Source organism: Giraffa tippelskirchi, chromosome 3, assembly GCF_054371585.1.
Source record: "Giraffa tippelskirchi isolate mGirTip1 chromosome 3, T2T-mGirTip1v1.2.pri, whole genome shotgun sequence".
Lineage (NCBI taxonomy): Eukaryota > Metazoa > Chordata > Mammalia > Artiodactyla > Giraffidae > Giraffa > Giraffa tippelskirchi.
In genome coordinates, this window is record NC_137277.1 from 169171289 (window position 1) to 169197187 (window position 25899).

The following is a 25899-nucleotide window of genomic DNA, read 5'->3' on the forward strand; positions in this document are numbered from 1 at the left end:
CCCAGGTTATTTGCCAATTTGGATTATTTGGGGTTTTGCTTTTTTGTTTTGCTATTGAGTTGTTTGACTGCCTTATACATTTTGTATATTAACCCTTTAAGAGATGTATATTTGCAAATATTTTCTCCTATTTTATAGGCTGTCTTTAAACATTTTTGATTGTTTCCTTTGCTGTGCAGACTCTTTTACATTTGATGATGTCTTGCTTGCTTATTTTTGTTTTTGTTGCCTGTGACAAGATTTATCTCTATGTTTTCTGGAATTTTTATGGTTTCAGTCTTACATTTAAGTCTTTAATTCCTTATGAGTTAATTTTTGTGAGTGGTATAGGGTAGGAGTCTAGTTTCATTCTTTAGCATATGGCTGTCCAGTTTACCAACACCATTTATTGTAGAGACTGTCCTTTTCCCATCATCTGTTCTTAGAGCACTTGTCAAAGATTAGTTGACTTCATACGTGGGTTTATTTCTTGGCTCTCTATTCTGTTCCATTGACCTAGGTGTCTGTTTTCAATCCTGGTACCATACTATTTTAATTAACATAGCTTTTTAATGTATTTTGAAATGAAGAAATGTTATGCTTCTAGCTTTGTTCCTCTTTTTCAAGATTGCTATGGCTATCCAATGTGTCAAAAAAAATGATAATGACCCAAAGACTCAATAATTTAAAACAGGAATTGGCAAATTGGCATTTTATATAAGAGATCAGATAGTAAAGACCTTAACTTTAATGGGTCTTACAGCCTCTGTCACAACTACTCTGCTGTTATAACACAAAAGCAGGCATAGATGGTATTTAAAAGAATGGAGCATGCTGTGTTCCAATCAGTTCAGTTCAGTTGCTCAGTCATGTCTGACTCTTTGCAACCCCATGGACTGCAACACACCAGGCTTCCCTGTCCATCATGAACTCCCAGAGCTTACTCAAACTCATTTCCATCAAGTTGGTGATGACATCCAACCATCTCATCCTCTGTCATCCCCTTACCCTCCTGCCTTCAATCTTCAAAGCATCAGGGTCTTTTCCAATGAGTCAGTTCTTCACATCAAGCAGCCAGAGTATTGGAGCTTCAGTCCCAGCATCAGTCCCTCCAATAAATATTCAGGACTGATCTCCTTTAGGATGGACTGGTTGGATCTCCTTGCAGTCCAAGGGACTCTCAAGAGTATTCTCCAACACCACAGTTCAAAAGCATCAATTCTTCGGCACTCAGCTTTCTTTATGGTCCACTGTCACATCCACACTTGACTATCGGAAAAACCATAGCCCTGACTAGACAGACCTTTCTCAGCAAAGTAATGTCTGCTTTTTAATATGCTGCCTAGGTTTGTCACAGCTTTTCTTCCAAGGAGCAAGCATCTTTTAATTTCATGGCTGTAGTCACCATTTGCAGTGATTTTGGAGCCCCCAAAAATAAAGTCTGACACTGTTTCCACTGTTTCCCCATCTATTTGCCATGAAGTGATGGGACTGGATGCCATGATCTTAGTTTTCTGAATGTTGAGTTTTAAGCCAACTTTTTCACTCTCCTCTTTCACTTTCATCAAGAGGCTCTTTAGTTCTTCACTTTCTGCCATTAGGGTGGTGTCATCTGCATATCTGAGGTTACTGATATTTCTCCCAGAAATCTTGATTCCAGCTTGTGCTTCATCTAGCCCAGCATGTCACATGATGTACTCTGCATATAAGTTAAATAAGCAGAGCACCAATACACAGCCATGACGTACTCCTTTCCCAATTTGTTCCATGTCCAGTTCTAACTGTTGTTTCCTGACCTGCATACAGATTTCTCAGGAGGCAGGTAAGGTGGTCTGGTATTCCCATCTCTTTCATAATTTTCCAGTTTGTTTTGATCCACACAAAGGCTTTGGTGTAGTCAATAAAGCAGAAATAGATCTTTTTCTGGAATTCTCTTGCTTTTTCAATGATCCAGTGGATGTTAGCAATTTGATCTCTGGTTCCTCTGCCTTTTCTAAATCCAGCTTGAACATCTGGAAGTTCTCAGTTCACATATCTTTGAAGCCCGGCTTGGAGAATTTTGAGCATTACTTTGACAGCATGTGAAATGAGTGCAGTTGTGTGGTAGTTTGAGCATTCTTTGTCATTTCCTTTCTTTGGGATTGGAATGAAAATTGACTTTTTTCAGTCCTGTGGCCACTGCTGAGTTTTCCAAGTTTGCTGGCATATTGAGTGCAGCACTTTCACAGCATCATCTTTTAGGATTTGAGATAGCTCAACTAGAATTCTATCACCTCCACTAACTTTGTTCATATTGATGCTTCCTAAGGCCCACTTGACTTTGCACTCCAGGATGTCTGGCTCTAGGTGAGTGATCACACCATCGTGATTATCTGGGTCATGAAGATCTTTTTTTGCATAGTTCTTCTGTGTATTCTTGCCACCTCTTCTTAATATCTTCTGCTTCTGTTAGGTCCATACCATTTCTTTCCTTTATTGTGCCCATCTTTGCATGAAATGTTCCCTTGATATCTCTAATTTTCTTGAAGAGATCTCTAGTCTTTCCCATTCTATTGTTTTCCTCTATTTCTTTGCACTGATCACTGAGGAAGGCTTCATCTCTCCTTGCTATTCTTTGGAACTCTGCATTCAAATGGGTGTATGTTTCCTTTTCTCTTTTGCCTTTATCTTCTGTTCCAATAAAACTTTACAAAAAAAATGTGGTAGGCCAAATATGGTCCATAGACATAGTTTCTGATCCCTGTTCTAAGTTATCATAGGTGACTTTGATCACCAAAGCCATGAAATTAAAAGACACTTGCTCCTTGGAAGAAAAATGCTGATAAACCTAGACAGCATATTAAAAAGGGAAGACATTACTTTGCCTACAAAGGTCCATAGAGTCAAAGCTATGGTTTTTGTGCTACCCCATATATGGCAGCCCACCAGGCTCCCCCGTCCCTGGGATTCTCCAGGCAAGAACACTGGAGTGGGTTGCCAATTCCTTCTCCAATGCATGAAAGTGAAAAGTGAAAGTGAAGTCACTCAGCCGTGTCCAACTCTTAGCGATCCCGTGGACTGCAGCCTACCAGGCTCCTCCATCCATGGGATTTTCCAGGCAAGAGTACTGGATTGGGGTGCCATTGCCTTCTCCGTACCTGCCCAGAGATATAGGTAAATGCCTTGTAGTTTTATAATGTGAAGGAAACAAAAACTAAAAGTCGTCTTTTAGTTTGTCATCTACTCAAACATCTTATCCTTCATGTGTATGAGACAGATCACTCTATTTTCAGGAAAGCAATATGAAAAGGAAAAGGAAATAATAGATGAGAGAAGAAGAAGAGTGCTCAAATAATGGATTTATTGCAGTCATTCCATTTTCTGGAGAATAGGAAAAGGGGTGGTGTATTCTGCTTTTAGTATGGTTGAGGCCCTCCTCTCAGACCAACCCTCTAGTAAATAATAACCACAAACTCTGGGCAAAGTATAAAACACAATTAACTGAAGGTACTGAAGGGTGAACAAAGGCAGGAAGAAATGGAGTGGAGTCAATATTTGTAAAAAGAAAAAAAAAGAGAGAGAGAATGGCACTGGGTAAATTTCAGTTTTTATAACTTTCTAAAGGATGGCAGTTTCAAGGATTAAAGAATTGAGTTGAAATTTGAGCTGACATCTACTGCAGGAGAGACAAAAATTTCCAATTCAGTTTAGCCAAGTTACCAGCCTGGTTTTTTTTAAAAAAATCAATATTCTTCAAAGGAACACGATAGAACCAAGAATTTCTATAACACATTCTTCACAATGTTCAGGATACAATACAAAATTGCTCAACATACAAAGAAATAGAAAAACATGCCCGTTCTCAAGAGAAAAGATTGTAGAGACCAGTCCTGAGAGGATCCAGATGTTGACATTAGCAGATTAGGATTTTTAAAGCAGATATTATGATTATGCCCAATGATGTAAAGGAAAATATTCTCACAGTGTGTGAATATTAGGGCATCTCAGCAGAAAAGTAAAAACTATAAAAAGGAATCAAATATAATCTCCTCACCTGGAACATGCTATATCTGAAATTAAAGTGTTATCAAATGGGCTTAGCATCAGAGTAGAGATGACAGAGGAAAGAAAGATCAGCCAGCTTAAAACCAGATCAATGGAAGCAATACCATCTAAAGTAGAGGGATTTCCGTGGAGGTCTAGCGGTGAAGAATCTGCCTTCTAATGCAGGGGGTACAGGTTCGATCCCTGGTTGGGGAGCTAAGATCCCACATATCTCATCACCAAAAAAAACACATCGTAAAACAGAAGCAATATTGTAAAAAATTCAGCAAAGATTTTAAAAATGGTCCACATCAAAAAAAAAAAATCTTTAAAAAAATTTTTAAGAAAAGATGAATAGAAAAGAGGATGTGAGAGAATAGCATTGAAACATGATATTGCCATATGCAAAACAGATGACCAGTGCAAGTTCAATGATGAAGCAGGGAGCTCAAAGCTGGTGCTCTGGGACAATCTAGAGGGATGGGGTGAGGAGGGAGGTGGGAGGGGGTTTCAGGATGGTGGAAAACATGTACACCCATGACTGGCAGATTCATGTCGATGTATGGCAAGAAACCACCACAATATTGTAAAGTAATTAGCCTCCAATTAAAATAAATTAATTACTTTAAAAAGAAAATAACAAAAGAAGCAGAGCATCAGGGACTTGTAGAACAATATCAAAAGGTCTACTATACGTATAATTGGCAGTCTCAGAATGAGTGGCGGGTAAATATGATGTAGAAAAAAATTTCTGAAAAAATAATGCTTTTTATTTTCAAATTTGGTAAAAGTAATAAATTTACAGTAAACACTAAGCAGAATTAATTCAAAAAGAACTATTCCTAGACCCATCATAGTCAATCTGGTGAAAACCAAAGAGAAAATCTTAACACTAGACAAGGAAAAATGACACAGGGCACACAAAGGAACAAGAATCACTGACTTCTCGTCAGAAACAATGATCTTTACAATGCTGAAATATTTTTTTAAATAGTGAAGGCAAAATTTTATCTCCAGCAAAATCATTCCTCAAAAATCAAGATCAAAGACATTTTCAGACAGGAAAAAACTAAGATTTCTTGACCTGCCAACATGCACTGCCAAAAATGCTAAAGAAAGTTCTTCAGGCTGAATGGAATGAAAACCTAAATCTTCAGGAAGTAATAAAATGCATTAAAATTGGGAAATATGTGTAAATATATAAATGATTATTTTTCTCTTAAATTTAAAGATATATGTGGCTCTTTAATGGAGGAGGGCATGGCAACCCACTCTGCAGGTATTCATGCCTGGAGAATCCCACAGACAGAGGTCACAAAGAGTCAGACACAACTGAAGCAACTTAGCAAGCACACACAAATGGCTCTTTAAAGAATCACATTCATCCAAATACTTGAAGACAGACTGAATTTTTCATTCTAAATCTAAATATTATCAAGCTTAGATCTTAAAAGATCTTCAAATTTTTCCTGGCATGAAACTGACATTTGGATATAACATAGTTATTGTTTTCTGAAATTAAACACATGTTTTCTATCAACATTTACTTGTCACATTCATTTTATTTGCATTTTTTTCTCCCCTTTGTAGAGAAATGTATCTAGAGTTAATAAGCTTAGCAAGCTTCTAGCCTAATAGGATTATTCTCATAACATCTCTTTTGAAAGGGAGACATTTTCCTAATGGACTATCATTTAGAGAGATTTTTGAGTTGTGAATCAATGAAGCAATAAATAATGAACACACTCCTGTGTAGTTAGAACTCCTAGGTTTCAGGACATGTTTTTCTTCATTAACTCTGCTGACATTTAACTTAAAGCAAGATCAAAACATGTTCATATATGGGTAAAGTTCTTAGAGAAAAACAAAGTTTATGTAGTTGTTGTTTAGTCGCTAAGTCATGTCTGACTCTTTTGCGACCCCATGGACTGTAGCCCGCCAGGCTCCTCTGTCCAAGGGATTCCCCAGGCAAGAACACTGGAATTGGTTGCCATTTCCTCCTCCAGGGGATCTTCCCCACCCATGGACTGAACCCATGTCTCCTTTGTTGGCAGATGGATTCTTTACCAATGAGCCACCTGGGAAACGCCAATAAAATTTCCTGAAAAAAATTTATAATGTTAAACACTTCCAAAAAAGAAAAGCATAATTTAAAAGTTAAGCTTAAAGTGTGTGTATCACAACAAACTGGAAAATTCTTAAAGAGATGGGAATATCTGCCTCCTGAGAAATCCGTATTCAGGTCAAGAAGCAACAGCTAGAACCAGACATGGAACAATGGACTGGTTCCAAATTGGGAAAGGAGTACGTCAAGGCTGTATATTGTCACCTTGCTTATTTAACTTATATGCAGAGTACATCATGAGAAATGCCAGTCTGGATGAAGCACAAGCTGGAATCAAGACTGCTGGGAGAAATAACAATAACCTCAGATATGCAGATGACACCATCTTCACGGCAGAAAGCAAAGAGTAGCTAAAGAGCCTCTTGATGAAACTGAAAGAGGAGAGTGAAAAAGTGTTGGCTTGAAACTCAACATTCAAAAAATTAAGATCATGGCATCTGGTCCCACCACTTCATGGCAAATAGATGGGGAAACAATGGAAACAGTGACAGACTTAATTTTCTTGGGCTCCAAAATCACTGCAGATGGTGACTGCAGCCATGAAATTAAAAGAGGCGTGTTCCTTGGAAGAAAAGCTATGACCAACCTAGACAGCTTATTAAAAAGCAGAGACATTACTTTACCAGTAAAGGTCCATCTAGTCAAAGCTATGGTTTTTCCAGCAGTCATATATGAATGGGAGGCCTGAACTATAAAGAAAGCTGAGCACTGAAGAATTCATGCTTTTAAACTGTGGTGCTGGCAAAGACTCTTGAGAGTCTCTTGGACTGCAAGATCAGACCAGTCAATCTTAAAGGAAATCAGTCCTGAATATTCATTGGAAGGACTGATGCTGAAGCTGAAGCTCCAATACTTTGGCCACCTGATGTGAAGAGCTGACTCATTGGAAAAGACCCTGATGCTGGGAAAGATTGAAGGCAGGAGGAGAAGGGGATGACAGTGGATGAGATGGTTGGATGGCATTCATAGACTCGATGGACATGAGTTTAAGCAAAGTCCAGGAGTTGGTGATGAACCAGGAAGCCTAGCGTTCTGCAGTCCATGGGGTCGAAAAGAGTCGGATATGACTGTATGACTGAACTGAAGCTTAAAGTGCATTCAAACACTAGTGGATAAAAGAATGAGATTATATGTCAATGCTATTTAAAATTTGAGCATCACTCAGTTCAGTTCAGTCGCTCAGTCGTGTCCGACTCTTTGCGACCCCATGAATTGCAGCACGCCAGGCCTCTCTGTCCATCACCAACTCCCGGAGTCTACCCAAACCCATGTCCATCGAGTCAGTGATGCCATCCAGCCATCTCATCCTCTGAGCATCACTAGGAAAACTATAATAAAAAAAAAGCCAGACAATACCAAATGTTGGTGAGGATGTAGAGAAATTGGAATACTCAGAGACTGCTGATCGGAATGCAAAATGGTGCAGCCACTTTGGAAGATAGTCTGGCAGTTCCTTACAATATTAAAAATAGAGTTATCAAATGTTTCAGCAATTTCGATTCTAGGTATATACTCAAGAGAAGTGAAAACAAATGTCCGCACGAAAACTTGTATATGAATGTTCACAGCAGCATAATAGCCAAAAAACAGAAACAACCCAAATGTCCATCAACTTATGAATAAATAAACTGGTATATCTATACAGTAGAATATTAACTGACAATAAAAAAGACTTACACACTAATGCACACTATATTGTAGACAAACATTTTTAGAAACATTATGCTAAGTGAAAAAAGCCAGTCACAAAAGTCTACATATTGTATGATTCTATTTATATTAAATGTCCAGAATAGGCAAATCCACTAAAGAAAGAAAGTAGATTAGAGTTTGCCTAGGGCTGGGGTACAAAGGGCTTGGGGAAGGACAGCTAAAGAGTGTGGGGCTTCTTTTGAGGGGATGATGAAAATATTCTAAAATTATATGTGGTGATGTCTGCATAACTTGGTGAATTCATTAAAAACCACTGAAATATAAAAAAAAATAAAATAAAATCTTGAGCAAAAATATCTAAAATAAAGTCATCAAAATCATATTCAGAATCTTCTCATAGTTTCTAGAGGCAAGCAAACAACAAAAAAATATTTTGTGTGTTTTTGCATTTGCCAGCTAGACATTTGTTCTGGGTGCTCTGCCAATACCTCAGCATCTGTATTTCAGCAATTAAAGTTATCTTATGAGGACTTCCCTGATGGTCCAGTAGCCAAGATTCTGTGCTCCCAATACAGGGGGCCTGGGTTCCATCCCTGGTTTGGAAACTAGATCCCACATACTGCAACTGCGAGTTCACATGCCATGCAAAGATCTCACATGCCTAAGACCTGGCGCAAATAAATAAGACTTGGCTGCTATTGAAAACACCAATACCACCAGTAGAAACTACTGCTTTTTTTTTGGCTGCTCTAGGTCTTCATTGCTAAGGGTGGGCTTTCTCTAGTTTCATCTCTTGGGCTCTAGGGAATGCAGGCCTCAGTAGTTGTGACACATAGTCTTAGTTACTGTGTGACATGTGGGATTTTCCAAGACCAGGGATCAAACCCGTGTCCCTTGCATTGGCAGGCAGATTCCTCACCACTGGATCACTGGGGAAGCCCCAGAAAACTATTCCTGTGTGACCCTGAGGATACAGAAAGAGTTGGAGAGGGAAAGGGGAATTTATGGGGCTGTGAAGGCTGCCTCGACAGTAGGAACTTTTTACATTGCTTTTTGAGATGAACTTTCTTATATCTGAAATTCCTTTTCAAGTGTGCACAAGGTCCGTGGTGGAGGAACTCTGTTCCCCTTTAAATCTGATTATCTTATTCACAGATTGGGAAGAGGGGCCCAGAGACTGGGCTGGGATAACCTGGAGAACAAGGAAGATTGCTCCGTACGAGAGTCCTAGGATAGAACGTTTCACCCAACCATCTATTCATCATCTCGGCCACCAGCATCAGCAGGCAGCTTTCAGCCAGAGTCACAGCTTAAGGGGCCACACTCCTGGGTGAAGCTGGCAGGATCTGAGCTTTTAGCCTTTCAAGATCCATACTGGCTGGCACAAGAACAGAGATCCCTTCTAAAATTGAACATGTCAGCCAAATTAATCCTATTAAACTCTAAATGACCCTCCACTGAGGGATGCACATTAAGAAGATTGTTGCTATATTACAATCCCTTTTCTACCATAGAAATCTTCTTAGGAAAACAGAATTTTCAAAAATGTCATAAAATGTCAGAGGTAGAGGTCATCTTAAAAGACTATAGACTGCCTTAGTAATCATCCCATCCTATCATTTTATTTCACAAATGCTTGGCACAAGGAGAAAGAAAATTCATCAAAATACGTGAATCACCTTTTTTCCCTTAATTGAAAAATAAAATGCATATAACATATAATATCTATAATTGGGTTTATGGAATAAAATAAATTCTGAGCATTTTTAGCTCCTTAAAATAAATCTCAACATAGTCTAATCTAAAACCTCCAGAAATCCCACTGCTGGGCATATACACCGAGGAAACCAGAATTGAAAGAGACGCGTGTACCCCAATGTTCATCGCAGCACTGTTTACAATAGCCAGGACATGGAAGCAACCTAGATGTCCATCAGCAGACGAATGGATAAGGAAGCTGTGGTACATATACACAATGGAATATTACTCAGCCATTAAAAAAATACATTTGAATCGGTTCTACTGAGATGGATGAAACTGGAGCCCATTATACAGAGTGAAGTAAGCCAGAAAGAAAAACAACAATACAGTATACTAATGCATATATATGGAATTTGAAAGATGGTAACGATAACCCTATATGTGAGACAGAATAAGAGACACAGATGCATGGAACAATTTTATGGACTCTGAGGGAGAAGGTGAGGGTGGGACGTTCTGGGAGAATAGCATTGAAACATGTATATTATCATATGTGAAACAGAACACCATCCCATGTTCGATGCATGTGACAAGGGCTCAGGGCCGGGGCAATGGGATGATCCAGAAGGATGGGATGGGGAGGGAGGTGGGTGGGGGGTCCAGGAAGGGGAACATATGTAAACCCATGGCTGATTCATGTCAATGTATGGCAAAAACTATTACAATATTGTAAAGTAATTAGCCCCCAACTAAAATAAATAAATTTATTAAAAAAAAAAATAAAAAAAACAAAACCAAAAATAAAAAAATAAAAAAAAATAAAACCTCTTTAAGGATAAACTTGAAATAGATCTTTAGGCAAAGTGCTCATCTAGACCACTCCTATGTTGATGTAAATGTCTTCTCTGACTGGATTGATTTTTTCCCTGCCATTAGAATGAGGCTTACAAAGCATTATCTCTCTAAGCGCTAACCCATTCTAGATATTTTTTCATAGGTGGAGTGTACTGCCTTCTTTTCTATGCCACTGTACATATCTTGACTTCTTTCTTCCTGTTGACTTTATTCTAGGTTGAACTTTTAACATGGTGGAAATTACTTCTACTGCAGCTTTCAGGCTTCAATCAAATTTTAGGAAAAACAAGCAAAGTCCAGCATAAGATATGTGCGTGCACAGTCATTCAGTCTTGTCTGACTCTTGCAATCCATGGGCTGTAGCCTGCTGGGATCCTCTGTCCATGGGATGTTCCAGGAAAGAAGATCAGAGTGAGTTGCCATTCCCTCCTACAGAGGATCTTCCCAACCCATGATGGAACCAGAGTCTCTTGCTTATCTTGGATTGGCAGGTGGATTCTTTACCACTGAGCCACCAGAGAGGCCTCCAGCATGGTAACAACATTACGCCTAATACGTACAGCATGCCTAATGAGTGTGAGACAACTTACTAAGTAAATTACTTCATTATCATGATACCTGATTTTATCTAGAGTTGGGTAATATTAAAATCTCCATGTTGCTTACAAAAGAAGAGACTCAGAGTTAGGAAATTGCCCAAGGTCACATAATTAGAAATAATAGAACCAGTATTTTAATGCTAACAATTTATATCCGAGCCCTCTCTCTTAATCACTGTGCAAACCTACCTATAAATGTATGGCGGACCATAATGAGAGACAAAGCTGGAAAGTAATTTGTGACTTAGATTTATTATGCATGTGCTCTGTTGCGTCAGTCATGTTCGGCTCCTGTGTCCCCATGGACCGTAGCCCGCCAGGCTCCTCTGTCCATGGGATTCTCCAGGCAACAATACTGGAGTGGGTTGTCATACCCTCCTCCAGGGGATCTTTCCAGTCCAGGGATTGAACTCGAGTCTCCTGTGTCTCCTGCATTGGCAGGCGGATTCTTTACCCACTGAGCCACCTGGAAGGCTCCAGATGTGCTACAGGACTGAGTACAAAGGGGGCATCCAACCCAGTCTGGGGAGCTCCAGGAAAAATTCATAAATGAGTTACCTTCCGAGACAAATTTTGAGTCACGTACTATGGCCAACGTATTCTCCAACCAGTGGGAAGATCATAGAGGAAAGAACAGAGGTATAAAAGGGTGTGGGGCACTTTTTTAATTTAACAATTATCATTTGTGTCATCTTAAAAAAATCAGTCCACTGAATTATGTAGAAATAAATATGCAACAAGTTGGCAAAACAAAGTATACTTTAAATATGTTTCACTAGATAGCTCATCTGAAATTCTGGATTTTTCAGTCACATTATTCTGATGCTATGGAAGCCAACTAATTCTTAACTTTAGCTGGTGTAAGACTCGGAAGCCTGGCTTCACTGCAGAATCCTGCTGCTATGTAATCTTCTCTCCTCTGCCCTTCCAAGCTTTCCTTTAGGGTTAATTTGGCTGTACGGGTGGCATCTTCAAGTTCCAGATCATGGTTACATCTTTTCTTAAGGAGAAGTTTTCCCAGTCACATAGTTCTTTCCCAGTGATGTGACTTCCCAAACAAAGTAAGGCCTAGATGGATGTGACTGAAATAAATATGATCATCCCTCATCATTCCAACCAAAAAAGAAGAACACCCTCCAAGTGAAGGAACACCACCTGAATGGGGGTATCCTTGCATCCCAGAAGTTATGCTCTGTACCAGCAGAGTTATGACAGTGGGTTTTCGGGAAGCAAGATAGTGTTGCTGAGCTGGTTTCCCAGCTCTGTGCACCAGCATTCTGAGATATGAGCTCACGCCACCGCACGTCAAACCTCAGTGCTTGGTCGTTGCTTCCACGTTGTGTTCCCGTCACTCATACTACAGGATGGATTTCTGTTTCTTCTCGGTTGCTAATACCACACCATTTGCAGCTATCGTTTTCACTGAAGGGATTCCTCCAGCTACCACAGCCAAAGGGTATTCAGTCTGGACAAGTTTAGCAGAAAGGCTGGATGCGGTCAGTGAAAAGTGATAACTCTGCTCTGCCAACTTTACCTGGACAGCACTTTTTTGTTGTTTATAGTAGCTTTCTTCATAACTGCCAAAAAATTGAAATAACTCACATGACCACTAATCGGTGAGGAAGGCAGAGTGAGTTCACTGGTGAAAATGGGCATCAAATCAATGCGTGTCAAAGTGAAAACAAAAGTGTTACTCAGTCATGTCCAACTCTTTACAACCCCATGGACTGTAGCCCGCCAGCCTCCTCCATCCATGGAATTCTCCAGGCAAGGATACTGGAGTGGGTTGCCATTCCCTTTTCCAGGGGATCTTCCTGACCCAGGGATCAAACCTGAGTCTCCTGCACTGCAGGCAGATTCTTTATCATCTAAAGCACCAGGGAAGCTCCTGGATGTCAAAGTGAAAGTGAAAGTCATTCAGCCATGCCCAACTTTTTGCAACCCCATGAACTATACAGTCCGTGGAATTCTCCAGGCTGGAACACTTGAGTGGGTAGCCTTTCCCTTCTCCAGGGGATCTTGTCAACCCAGAGATCAAACCCGGGTCTCCCTCATTGCAGGGAGATTCTTTTCCAGCTGAGCTACAAGGGCAGCCCAGATGTCAAAGGATACCATCAAAAACTCCCAAACCAGGGGACTTCCATAGTGGTTGAGTAGTTAAGACCTCTCCTTCCAATGCAGGGGTTGTGGGTTCAATCCCTGGTTGGAGAACTAAGATCCTACAGGCCTAAAATGCCCCTCCCCCCAAAATAAGATAAAACAGAAGCAATATTGTAACAAATTTAATAAAGGCTTTTAAAAAAATGGTACATATCAAACTAAAATCTTAAAAAAAAAAACCTCCCAAACTAGAGAATGAAGATTAAATAATAAAACATAGAAATCTAGGTCTTTCCAAAAGATAACTATAAAAGTATTAGAGAAATAAAACCCTTAAATATCAAATGATAAATTTTTAAAAACATATCACATAAATAAACACGGAAAACAATATAAAATAATTCGGAAAAGTTAAAACAAAAACCCTATCAACAAATGTGAATGATCTTAATTCACCTATTAAAAGAAATAAATCTCTATTATGCTCACAGAGCAAGACCTAACTTCATGATGCATTCAAGAGACACACCTAAAATAAAGTGACTCAGAGGTTTAAAATGAAATGGGCAAAAATATCCTAGGAATATGGAAATAGTAAGAAAGCAAGTCTTCAGATTTTGATGTCTCAAACAGAATTCAAGCCAAAATTCATTAAAGACAAAAAGGTCCGTATGAGTACCAAGTTTTAAAATTCACAAAAAATATCAGACAGTTGAGTATCAGTATGTTAAGTAAGGTACAAACTACATTTATTGAGCTTTATTAAGCAGAACCATAGGTGATGCAAAGAGAAATAGAAACATACTAATAATAGGAGACTTCCACTCTCAGTAGAAGATAAATCATGATGACAATAAATATATAGAAGACCTAAATAACATATTTAATAAGATAGCTCTTATGGACCCATACTGAACATTAACCTTGACAATAGAAAATACATTTTCCTCCCAGGCACATGTTGTGTATTTACAAAAGTGATCAAATATTAGGTCACAAGGAAAATAATAATAAATTGCTTAAGACAAAAAATAACTCAGATGACAATGCAATAAAATCAATAAATATTAATAATGTATTTTTTAAAAAGCTTAAAGGCCCTTCCTCCTAGAAATTTGAAAGCTACAATTTAACTGTTGCGGATCTGAGGAGACTAAGGAGATATGACTTCTAAATGCAGTGTGATACCCTGGATTGGATCTTGGAACAGAAGGAGAACATTAATGGGAAAACTGAAAAATCCAAATAAAGTCTGGAGTATAGTTCACAGCATAGTGTACCAATGTTGTTTCTCAGTTTTCAGTCAAGTCCAAATTTTTGTGACCCCAAAGACTGTAGCCCAACAGGCTCCTCTGTCCATGGAATTCTGTAGGCAAGAATACCGGAGTGGGTAGCCATTCACTTCTCCAAGGATCTCCCCAACCCAGGGATTGAACCCAGGTCTCCTGAATTGCAGGCAGATTCTTTATTGTCTGAGTCATAAGGAAGCCCCTCAGAGTTCACAGCATAGTGTTCCAATGTTGGTTCTTCGTTTTGACAGATGTACCACAATAATATAAGATATTAACAACAGGCCATCTGGTTGAAGACTATATGGGAACTCTGTATTATCTCTGCAGTGGTTCTATAAATGTAAAATCATTTCAAAATAAAAAAGTAGTTTTAAAAGCTTTCAACTGAAAAACACTTCTATCAAATAGCTATTAAATACAAGGAGATACACAATCAAAATAACAGAACTTCTAAAAGTTATTGCATTGTTTTTGACTCAGGTATTTATTACTCTCTAAGACATAACCAAATAGGCCTACTTATCATTCATAAAATCTTTAAAAATCTATTAAGCTCTTTAATATCTGTATAATAAATCAATACTATAACCCATATAATTAAAGAATTACAATAGTAAAATTGAGTGCTTAAGAGATTTTTATATAGATATAGAGCCAAAAATACAGGTAAGCAAAGCCAAAAGAAGACTCATTGTCCATATCAATCTTTATAATTGGTTGAAACACTACAATTCAGAATCTGTGGTATATATTTAAAGCTGTTAATTGAGGAAAATTTGAAGCCTTAAATACTTTATCAATACAAAAAAAATTTTAAGCTAAACTCCCAACTCATAAAAGCAAAAAAAAAAAAAAATCCACCACCATCACAGCAACAAAGTAAACCAAAATATAGCACAAAGAAAGAAATAATAAATATAAAAACAGAAATTAATGAAGGAGGTAACAGAAAAACAACATATGTAATTAGTGAAACAAGATATCAGTTTCTTTAAATATTAACAAATTAAGTAAAGCACTAACTAACTTAATTGGGAGGAAAATACAAATATACAAAATTAATGCATTGGGAGAAATAATTATTGAAATATAAGAATTTTTTAAATAAGATTAATTTGCAGACCTCTATACAAATACATTTGGAAAACTAGGTGAAATGGGTAATTATGCAGGAAAATAGCTTTCCAAAACTGACTCATTAATATAGAATTCAGAAGGATAAATTTCTAAATTGCTTGCATAAATTAAAATAAATAAAAAGAACAAAAAACTTTTGAATAACTAAAAGGTGAATTCTAATTGTTATTGCTGTTCAGTCGCTAAGTTGTGTCTGACTGTTGGCAACCCCATAGACTGCAGCACTCCAGGCTCCTCTGTCCTCCACTAGCTCCTGGAGTTTGCTCAAATTCATGATGTTCATTGAGTTGGTGATGCTATCTAACCATCTCATCCTCTGCCACCCTCTTCTCCTTTTGCCTTCAATCTTTCCCAGCATCAGGGTCTTTTCCAATGACTTAGCTCTTTGTATCAGGTAGCCAAAGTATTGGAGCTTCAGCTTCATTATCAGTCCTTCCAATGACTATTCAGGGTTGATTTCCTTTAGAATTGACTGGTTTGATCTCCTTGCAGTACAAGGGGCTCGCAAGATTCTTCTCCAGCAGCATAATTCAAAAACATCAATTCTTTGGCACTCAACCTTCTTCATGGCCCAACCCTCACATCAATAATGTAATTTCAGTCTATTGTTCTTACATCTAATCCCAATGACAAATATAACTTTCATATGCCCTTCTGAAAATCTTACTGCTGTTTAAAATATTAATTTGTTAAAGGTTAGTAAAAATTCAAATTCCAAACGAGAGATTTGGCTTTATATTTGAAATATGTCTGTTCATGATCAGACTTGATCCACGTCTTACTATGAACTGTTTTCGAATTCAAACCTGTCATGTTTGTTTTGAACTTCTCCTAGAGGTACCTACCACCTGATCTCTTCAATCAGAAGCATTTCTCCTTATAAACCATCACTTGAGTGAGTAAACAAGCTTCTTTTGCTCATTTCTCTATTTTTGCCATATTTGACAATACTATCATTCAACGATACTGGGTGTGTTTTTCTCTGAATTCCATCAGCCCTAGTGAAATCACCGGCGTGAATGATCAAAACCATTTGTATGGTTCTTAATGAATTAAAGTTATTCTTATTTTAATGGAAATAAGAGTACTAAATGACCTTTGTTATCAAGTGATAAGAAAAAAAATATTGCTATTTGATTTTTTTTTAATTTCCTTTTGTTGTTGTTGTTGAGCTAAACTCTTCAGAAATACTGTTAACTGGACTGGTGATATTTTTTTCATTTATACATTTCACGCTGTCAGCACGACCTCTCGCTGTATGTGTGTGCTCAGTCACTCAGCCACGTCTGACTCTTTGACCTCTCTTACTGCCATTTAAAATTTTAAAGAAAATCAAGTATTTCTTCCAGACAAAATATAATGAATGTAGAGATAACTATATAAGAGTCAGATTGTGACTTTTTAGTTGCAAAGAGGAAAATACAATTATTTCTCATTTTTTTCCTTAAATATTCTCAATAGAATGAAAGTTTAAAGATGCTACAAAGTGCCCTGGTTTTATCTTTCACTTCCCACTGCTATCACTCTTAAATTTCTTTCTTTCTGTGACTTCTCTTTTCTCTTAGAGCCAAAGACAAATTTTGTTTTTCATCATTATCTGAGCTTAAATTCAGTTGAGAAGGAAATGAGAAGCGTGGGAGCTGATAAGCACAAAAATGCAATTCAAATAAAACTGGCTTTTGCATTTTTCAGTCTTCAAAGACAAATCACAGTCAGGTTTAAGGATGAGTTTCATTCTGCTGTGGTATGGATATCCTCTTACTTATTCAGTATTTCCTGCATGCCAAGCATGGGGAGGAAGTGAGGATACACCTCTGGGCATTGGGCTCTGGAGATAAAATGGTGAGAAAAACAAGACAGAGACCTCACCCCATAAAGCAGAGATTAGAGTCAGGAAGATTAATTAAACAATCATGTAAATCAATGCTAGCTATACGAGATGGTTGGATGGCATCACCGATTCAATGGACACGAGTTTGAGCAAGCTCTGGGAGACAGTGAAGGACAGGGAAGCCTGGCGTGCTGCAGCCCACGGGGTCACAAACAGTGGGACACAAATGAACGACTGAACAGCCACAATGAAGAATACAAGAAAGGAAAGGTAGGTGGCATGATGAGCACATATTACAGGGAGATCTGGAGCATTCCATCTGGGTCAGATGAGGCCCTGGGGTTGAGAGTTCAAGATGGATAAAACCAAGGCATGGGGTAGAGGATGAGAGGAGTATTCAGGCAGAAAAATGGACTGTCCACAGCTTCTGTCATCTGAGGAAGTTTGGTTTGAGCCACAAAAAGTGCCTCACATGACTTCTCTGGTGGTCCAGTGGTTAAGAGTCCATGCTTCCAATGCAGGGCGTGTGGGTTCAATTCCTGATTGGGTAACTAAGGTCTCACATTGTCTGTGGCATAGCCAAAAAATAGAAATCAAAAAGAAGTGCTTCATAATGTAACTTCACAGTAATTCATCAGTCATTTTGAGGGAAAAAAATAGAAATATGAGTGACAGTACTTAGCACAGAGTAAGTGCTAAATAAACTTGAGCTTCTATTATTATCATATTCCATTTCAACACACCACCACCCACCTCTCTCCACAGCTACAGCTCTCCCAGCCAGCTTATAAACAAACACCTTCCGAGGACGACATACTGTACTATCCATCCCCAAACAGGAACCCCTTTTGATACGTATTGTAGATTCTGTTCTGGGAACTTCCCTGGTGGTCCAGTGGCTAAGACTCCACACTCCCAATGCAAGGGGCCTGGGTTCTATCCCCGTTTAGGCAGCTAGATCCCACATGCTGCAACTAAGACATGGTACAGCCAAATAAATAAGTAAATAATTTTAAAAAAAATAAATTATGTTCTATAACATGGCAGAAGTCTTCCCTGAATGCATAAAATTAATGTATTGGTCATTTAGCAAATGCATGTTAAGCAAATACGTGATTGATAATAATGACAGCTAAAATTTGCTGACGACACACCCTTGGGAAAGGCTGTCTTAATAATAGTGAGCTCTTCAGAAAAATTTTTGAGGCAGGTATTAATACTTTTGCAGCCATAATTTTAGTAATGGAGGACAAAGAGGTTAAACATTTTCTCCTAGCAAGTGGCAAAGCTAGACTTAGGAATGCAAGAAATCTATCTCTGGGATGTGAGAGCTCCATTTGTCTCTTTGAAGACAGACAAGGCACTTGCTTACCTAGAGTTTACAACTTACTTAGAAAGAGGCAGTGAGACCATGGAAATTCAATAAACAAGTAAATAAATAAACTTGATAACTGCCATTTGTGACTAGTCTTGAAAAGGGATTAAACCAAATGATGTGGTGAATAGGATTAAGGGTGGGCAGGGGAACCCTGCTTTAGAAAGAGTATTCAGAGATGACTTCCCAAGGGAGGGGCCTTAGAACTGATACTTAAAAGATGGAGAAGAGATAGCTCTGTGAAAAAGTAGAGAAAAGAATTCCAGCAGAGAAAATAGCAAATACAACTGTCTTGAGGTAGGGCAAGACTGGTGTATGGGAGCAGCTAAAGAAGGCCAGAATCTACTTCTGCTTCACTGACTACGCTAAATAAAGCCTTTGACTGTGTGGATCACAGCAAACTGTGGAAAATTCTTAAAGAGATGGGAATACCAGACCACTGTACCTGCCTCCTGAGAAATCTGTAGGCAGGTCAAGAAGCAACAGTTTGAACTGGACATGGAACAATGGACTGATTCCAAATTGGGAAAGGAGTATGCCAAGGCTGTATATTGTCACTCTGCTTATTTAACTTACATGCAGAGAACCTCATGTGAAATGCCAGCCTGGATGACTCACAAGGTGGAATCAAGATTGCCAGGAGAAATACCAATAACCTCAGATATGCAGATGACACCACCCTAATGGCAGAAAGTGAAGAGGAACTAAAGCCACTCTTGATGAAGGTGAAAGAGGAGAGTGAAAAAGCTGGTTTAAAGCTCAACATTCAAAAAACTCAGATTATGCATCTGGTCCCATCACTTCATAGCAAACATGGGGGAAAAGTGGAAATAATGACAGATTTTATTTTCTTGGGCTCCAAAATCACTGCAGATGGTGACTGCAGCCATGAAATTAAAAATCACTTGCTCCTTGGAAGAAAAGCTATGACAATCCTAAACAGCATATTAAAAAGGAGAGACATTACTTTGCTGAGAAAGGTCCATCTAGTCAAAGCTATGGTTTTTCCAGTAGTCATACACATATGTGAGAGTTGAACAATAGAGAAGGCTGAACACCTAAGAACTGATGCTTTCGAACTGTGGTGCTAGAGAATCCCTTGGACAGCAAGGAGATCAAGCCAGTCAATCCTAAAGGAAATTCACCCTAAATATTCTTTGAAAGGACTGATGCTGAAATCAAAGCTCCAGTTCTTTGGCCACCTGATGTAAAGAAGTGACTCAGTGGAAAAAACCCTGATGCTGGGAAAGATTGAAGGCAGGAGGAGAAGGGGGCGACAGAGGATGAAATGATTGGATGGTATCAGGTATCACGGACTCAGTGGACATAAATTTGAGCAAACTCCGGGAGATATTGAAGGACAAGGAAGTCTGGCATGCTGCAGTCCATGGGGTTGAAAAGAGTAGGACATAACTGAGTGACTGAACAACAAATGGTTTTTCCAGTAGTCGTGTACAGATGTGAGAGTCGGATCATAAAGAAGTCTGAGTGCCCAAGAATTGATGCTTTCAAATTGTGATTCTGGATAAGACTCTTGAGAATCTCTTGGACAGCAAGGAGATTAAACAAGTCAGTCCTGAAGGAAATCAACCCTAAATATTCATTGGAAGGACTGATGCTGAAGCTGAAACTCCAATACTTTGGCTACCTGATGTGAAGAGCTGATTCGTTGGAAAAGACCCTGATGCTTGGAAAGATTGAAAGCAAAAGGAAAAAGGCAGAGGATGAGATGGTTAGATTGCATCACTGACTTAATGGACATAAATTTGAATAAACTCCAGAAGATAGTGGAGGACAAAGGAGCCTGGCATGCTGCAGTCCATTAGTTCACAGAGTCAGACATGACTTAGTAACTCAATGCCGCAACAAAGGAGGCCAGACCAAGAGGAGAAAGAAAAGTGAGATAAACCAGATTATGTAAGACCCTCCTGCCACGATGGGAGGTTTGAATATGTCACCTGAAAATTAATGCAGAGCCAGTAGACATTTAAAACGAGAATCAGAATAAGAAGTTCTCATTAATATTTTCAGTTTCACAATAGCTTTCATATTAAGGAATAGATTATAGGAGTCAAGAGACAAAGAAGAGAGACCAGTTTAGAGCTAATGTTGTCAACCCAGTAAGGAGAGATCATAGTTTAAACCAGAATGCTGACACTGGACATGGAGAGATAGGGACAGAGCTAGAAATTTAAAGTCTTACTTAGGATGAAATGGTTGGATGGCATGACTGACTCGATGGACATGAGTTTGAGTAAACTCCTGGAGTTGGTGATGGACAGGGAGGCGTGGCGTGCTGCAGTCCATGGAGTCGCAAAGAGTCGGACACGACTGAGTGACTGAACTGAACTGAACTTATGAATTGGATGTAGAGAATGAGGACAGGGAAATCAAAGGTGACTCCTAGACTTTTTGGCTTAAATAACTACAAATGGTGGTTCCTCAAAGGGAGACAAGAAAAGATCAAGTCTCAGAGGGAAAGCCATGAGTTTCATTTTGAATATGAAATCTGAAATACCCATGAGGTCTTCATGGAAAGATGTAAAGCACAAAGTTGTATATGCAGTTTGACCCTAGGGCTAGAGAAAGAAATGTGATCGTCATTGACATGTAAGGTATTTAAAGCCATGGAGGGACTTCCCCGGTGGTTAAGAATTCACCTTGCAATGCAGGGAGTGTGTGCTCAATCCCTGGTCAGGGAACTAAGCTCCCCTTGCGCCACAGCTACTGAGCCCAAGCCACAACAAAAGGTCCCCCATGCTACAACTAAGACCCATGCATCCAAATAAATAAATACATATTCTTTTTAAAAAAGTAAAAGCATGGAGATCTCCCAAGAGAGGAAAGAAGAGAAGTCTTAGACCACAGTTCCCAGGCATCACTGGCTAATTCACCATCCCTTTCTGGGTCTCAGATTCCCTACCAGTTATTTGGGAGCAAAGTAATAATGATATATCTTGTCTCAGGCCGGAGGAACCTAGGAGTAACACTCTTTCCTTTTATTCATTCTTGATCGCCCTCTACATTGCCGGCAAGTAAGAAGATATTTTTATTCTATTCCCTAACACATTCTCAAATAGGTTGAAAGACTGATGAGGGCTTTGGAGCAAAACAAAGAATAATTCTTAGAACACAGTTCAGTTTTCCTCTCATTGAATGTGGCCTGAAGATAAAGCTCCAGAAGAGTCCTTATTCCTTTTCCTTTCAGAATGCTCACAATAACAGAGGCAGGGATGTTACTAACTTCTTTATGTAAACCCACTGAATCTGAGTGACATTCCATGGCTCTAAGGAGTAAATAAGCACAAACCCCTGTATTCCAACCACATAATCATATCTGAAAATTCAGTTTCAACATCAGTATTTACAAGAGCCCAGCAGATGCTTTTGTCCGTCAATCAACAAGTATTTACTGTGCCCTTAGGGCACCTGGTAGTGGATGAGACTGCTTTTGTGAGCAAACAAGCATGCTCTCTGCTTTGAAAATAGAAATTTAATCACTTGTTCGTCCAAGCATTTGCCTTCAACTTTTCCAGTATGCTTTTTTGTGAATGACTAAGAGACCAGCTCCTGCAAAGGCAGCCTGTGAATCTCAGCCAGAGTCCCCAAGAGGAAGGATGACTCATGTGCACCTGACGTCAAAGACTCTGTTCCTTTCAGCAGAGTCGGAAGAGAGTGGTAATGGCCTGGGTCGAATGACCCAGATGCCCCCCTGAGTCTGTGCAGGTCATGACGGCTTCCTCCTTCCCTGCCTGACGGTGATGATTTCAACCCAAAGAAAGTGGAAGCTTGAAAACTCCAATTTCATTGTCAAGGTGACTGGAAAACCAAAAACAGGAGTTTTTCCTCCTGTCAAGTGATAGCCACGCTTTGTTGTGAGTTTTTTTTTTTTTTCTCTTTGGAAAATGCTAAAAGAATGCAATCCCTTTCATACTGTGTTTTGTATTGATTTGGGTCTTAGCTCAGGCTACTATATCAAATACTACCAACCTGGTGGCTTAAAAAACAGGCATTTATGTCTCACAGTTCTGGAAGCTGGAAAATCCAAGATCAAAGTGCTGGCAGATTTGGGATCTGACCATGACCCACTTCCTGGTTTGCAGGTGGCTGCCTTCTTGCTACATCCTCCCATGATAGAAAGAGAGAGAGAAAGAGGGAGCTCTGGTCTCTTCCTCTTTTTATAAGGACACCAATCCGATCACGGTGGCTTCACCATCATGACCTCATCTAATGACCTTCTAAAGGCCCCTCTCCAAACACCATCACATTGAGGGTTAGGGCATCAACACATAAATGTGTGAGGGACACACACGTGCAGTAAATAATCATTTACTTACATGTTAAAGGGCTTCCCTAATAGTTCAGTTGGTAAAGAATCCACCTGCAATGCAGGAGACCCTGGTTCGATTCCTGTGTTGGGAAGATCCGCTGGAGAAGGAATAGGGTTCTCACGCCAGTATTCTTGGGCTTCCCTTGTGGCTCAGCTGGTAAAGAATCTGCCTGCAATGTGAGAGACCTGAGCTCATTCCCTGGGTTGGGAAGATCCCTTGGAAAAGGGAAAGGCTACCCACTCCAGTATTCTGGCCTGGAGGATAGCCAAGAGTTGGACATGACTGAGCAACTTTCACCTACATGTTAAAAGTGATCAGTTCCAGTGTACCTTTTACTTTATGACTGCCAAGGACCTTACCAGGATATGCATAGGGCCATTCCACTACTTACTCATTCAAACAGAGGTTCAAGTGCACTGAGTAACCCCTGGGTCACAGTTCAACAAAGCTCTGACAAGAGTCAGAAAAGTTAAACAAATGTGACCTTGGAAACTTTGTGGCCATGTCACAGTTCAGCTCCCTTTGGCATCGGTCCTGGGGCCTTCCACCCAGGCTTGCTTTACTGTTTAATCTCCTGGGTCATCTGATCTATTTCATCTAATCTATTCTAAATCTTTCTCTTCTTTCCAGGGAAACTGGATATCTAATTTAACTGGGTATCAGTTAAACCTAAATTGTTGATGACATCTAGTGGGTTACTTGGTCTTCCTCTGAAGTTTCAATTCAAGTCGTATGTCTGTTTGTTCCAGCACCCCCTGACCACTTAATTCTCTGAATTTTTATTTCATAAAGGTCCTTATCACACCTTTAAGCATTTTTATGTAATATTAACTTTTCATTGTATCTTACAGTTTTCTTTGTGGATCTTGAGAGAGATAAACTTACCTTATCATCATCCTAGTTTTTCTTTTGTTCTTTTACTCAGAGCATCCATCACCACAATGCTTTGTACTAAAGATTAACCCAATAAGAACTTTTGAGATTGCATAATATTTACATGATAGTAACCTCTGAAACTAAAGTGAAATGGCATAAACCTAATAGCATTTCAGGTATTATAGTTGATGGGTAGTAAAGATAATTCAGAGTAAGAAGGACTTTAGGGACCCCTTAACATATCTGCATATATGCTATTGATATGAAAGACCAGTCGTAATTAATTTGATGCTAAATCCTGCCCCAGCTTAGGCTTCAGTGTGACATCATCAACCAAATGTACACAGGACCAATTAGTAACAGAAAACCAATTGTTGACATCATGAAAGAAGGACCTAGCCTATGAACTATGACACTAGCAGAGGGCACTTCCTAGAGTATAAGTCTGCTAAGGAAAGCCAATTAGAACAAAAAGTAGATGCCTGATGAATGTTGGATAAGAGTTAAACAGAGATATTCTTAACAGGCTTCAGAAAGCTGATAAATTGCCCTTTCCTTCTAAAAGGATAACATTTTGGTCTTTTGAAATTGGAACCCTGATCTTTGGGAAATGCTTAGAGCCACTATTGGTTTTGTTGTTCAGGCACTAAGTCACATCCAGCTCTTGGCAATCCCATGGACTGCAGCATGCCAGGCTCCCTTGTCCTTCACTGTCTTCTGGAGTTTGGTCAGATTCATGTCCATTGAGTTGGTAATGCTATCCAAAAATCTCTTCCTCTGCCGCCCCGTTCTCCTTTTGCCTTCAATCTTTCCCAGCATCAGAGTCTTTTCCAATGAGTCAGCTTTTCCCATCAGGTGGCCATACTATTGGAGCTTTAGCTTCAACTTCAGTCTTTCCAATGAATATATTCCATGACCAAGTCTTATACTCTGACTCCTTTGTCTAAACTTTACATAAGTCTGTATCTTCTGAATTCTACATCTTCATGTTATCTCAAAACTCTCTACGTTTCCCCCCTCGCTTTAGGGGGGTCATTTCCGTACTGAGTGTTGTTATTATCACTCTCATTGAAATTCTGTCTTCTGGACTCCTGGGGAACATCTACCTGGTAGCCTCTAATAGCCTCTAACCCTTTGTATTCCATATTCAGTCTGGAATGTCCCAAGTTTGGGTATGTGTCAAGAAACTGAAGCAGTTCCAGAAGCTCACCCTAAAGAGAGCCAAACATTTGGCATCTACTAGAGAAAAAAAGGAGCATCATACATGATTATTAGAGATCAGATAAAGGCAGGTGGTTCATGGTTATTATACTGGAGAGTTTTAGGGGAGAAGTGTTAGTTGCTCAGTCATGTCTGACTCTGTGACACCATGGACTGTAGCCTGCCAGGCTCCTCTGTCCATGGAATTCTCCAGGCAAGAATATTAGAGTGGGTTGCCATATCCTCCTCCAGGGGATCTTTAGGGGAGAACAGGCCCAAAATGAAATATGGGTAAGTGCAGGAGTCATATGGCACTTTGGTTTTAACTCTGTAGAACTCAATATGTGATAGTGCAATGAAAATCTCAAGGTTTAGGACTTGCCTTGTGGTCCAGTGGTTAAGAATTATCCTTGCAATGCAGGGAACTTGGGTTTAATCTGGTTCCCTGGTCAGGGAACTAAGATCCCACATGCTGCAGGGCAACTAAGGCCTCATGCCACATTTACCAAACCCACGCTCACACCACAACTAGAGAGAAACCTGAGTGCCGCAACAAAGATCCCACATCTGCAACTAAGACCTGATACAGACAAATAAAATATATATATACATACGTATGTATATATATATTAAATCTCAAGGTTTAAAGCATGAGTAATGTCACATTTCTCTTTGCTTCTTGAGAACTGCTGTCTCTCAGCTCCAGGAATCAGTGACTGTATTTCTATTGACTTTCTGCTTGTTTTCTGTAGGCATTGCATCTCTGCCAACATTGATTCTAACGTGGAATAAAAGTGAGCTATATCTCCTTGAAATAAATCC

General features: G+C 39.3%; 1 protein-coding gene and 1 pseudogene across 1 annotated transcript in view; both read right to left on the reverse strand.

Moving 5' to 3' along the window:
* SCG2 (secretogranin II) overlaps positions 1–25601 on the reverse strand; it is a 101334-nt gene extending 75733 nt beyond the window's left edge. The window contains exons 1-2 of the mRNA XM_081579635.1: positions 23887–25601; positions 23008–23170 (exon numbers count right to left, since the gene is read on the reverse strand). The gene's annotated coding sequence lies outside the window, so the exon portion shown is untranslated. The remainder of the gene's footprint in view (positions 1–23007; positions 23171–23886) is intronic.
* On the reverse strand, positions 11750–23897 carry LOC145540500 (proteasome subunit alpha type-2 pseudogene; annotated as a pseudogene).
* Positions 25602–25899: the final 298 nt, after the last annotated feature.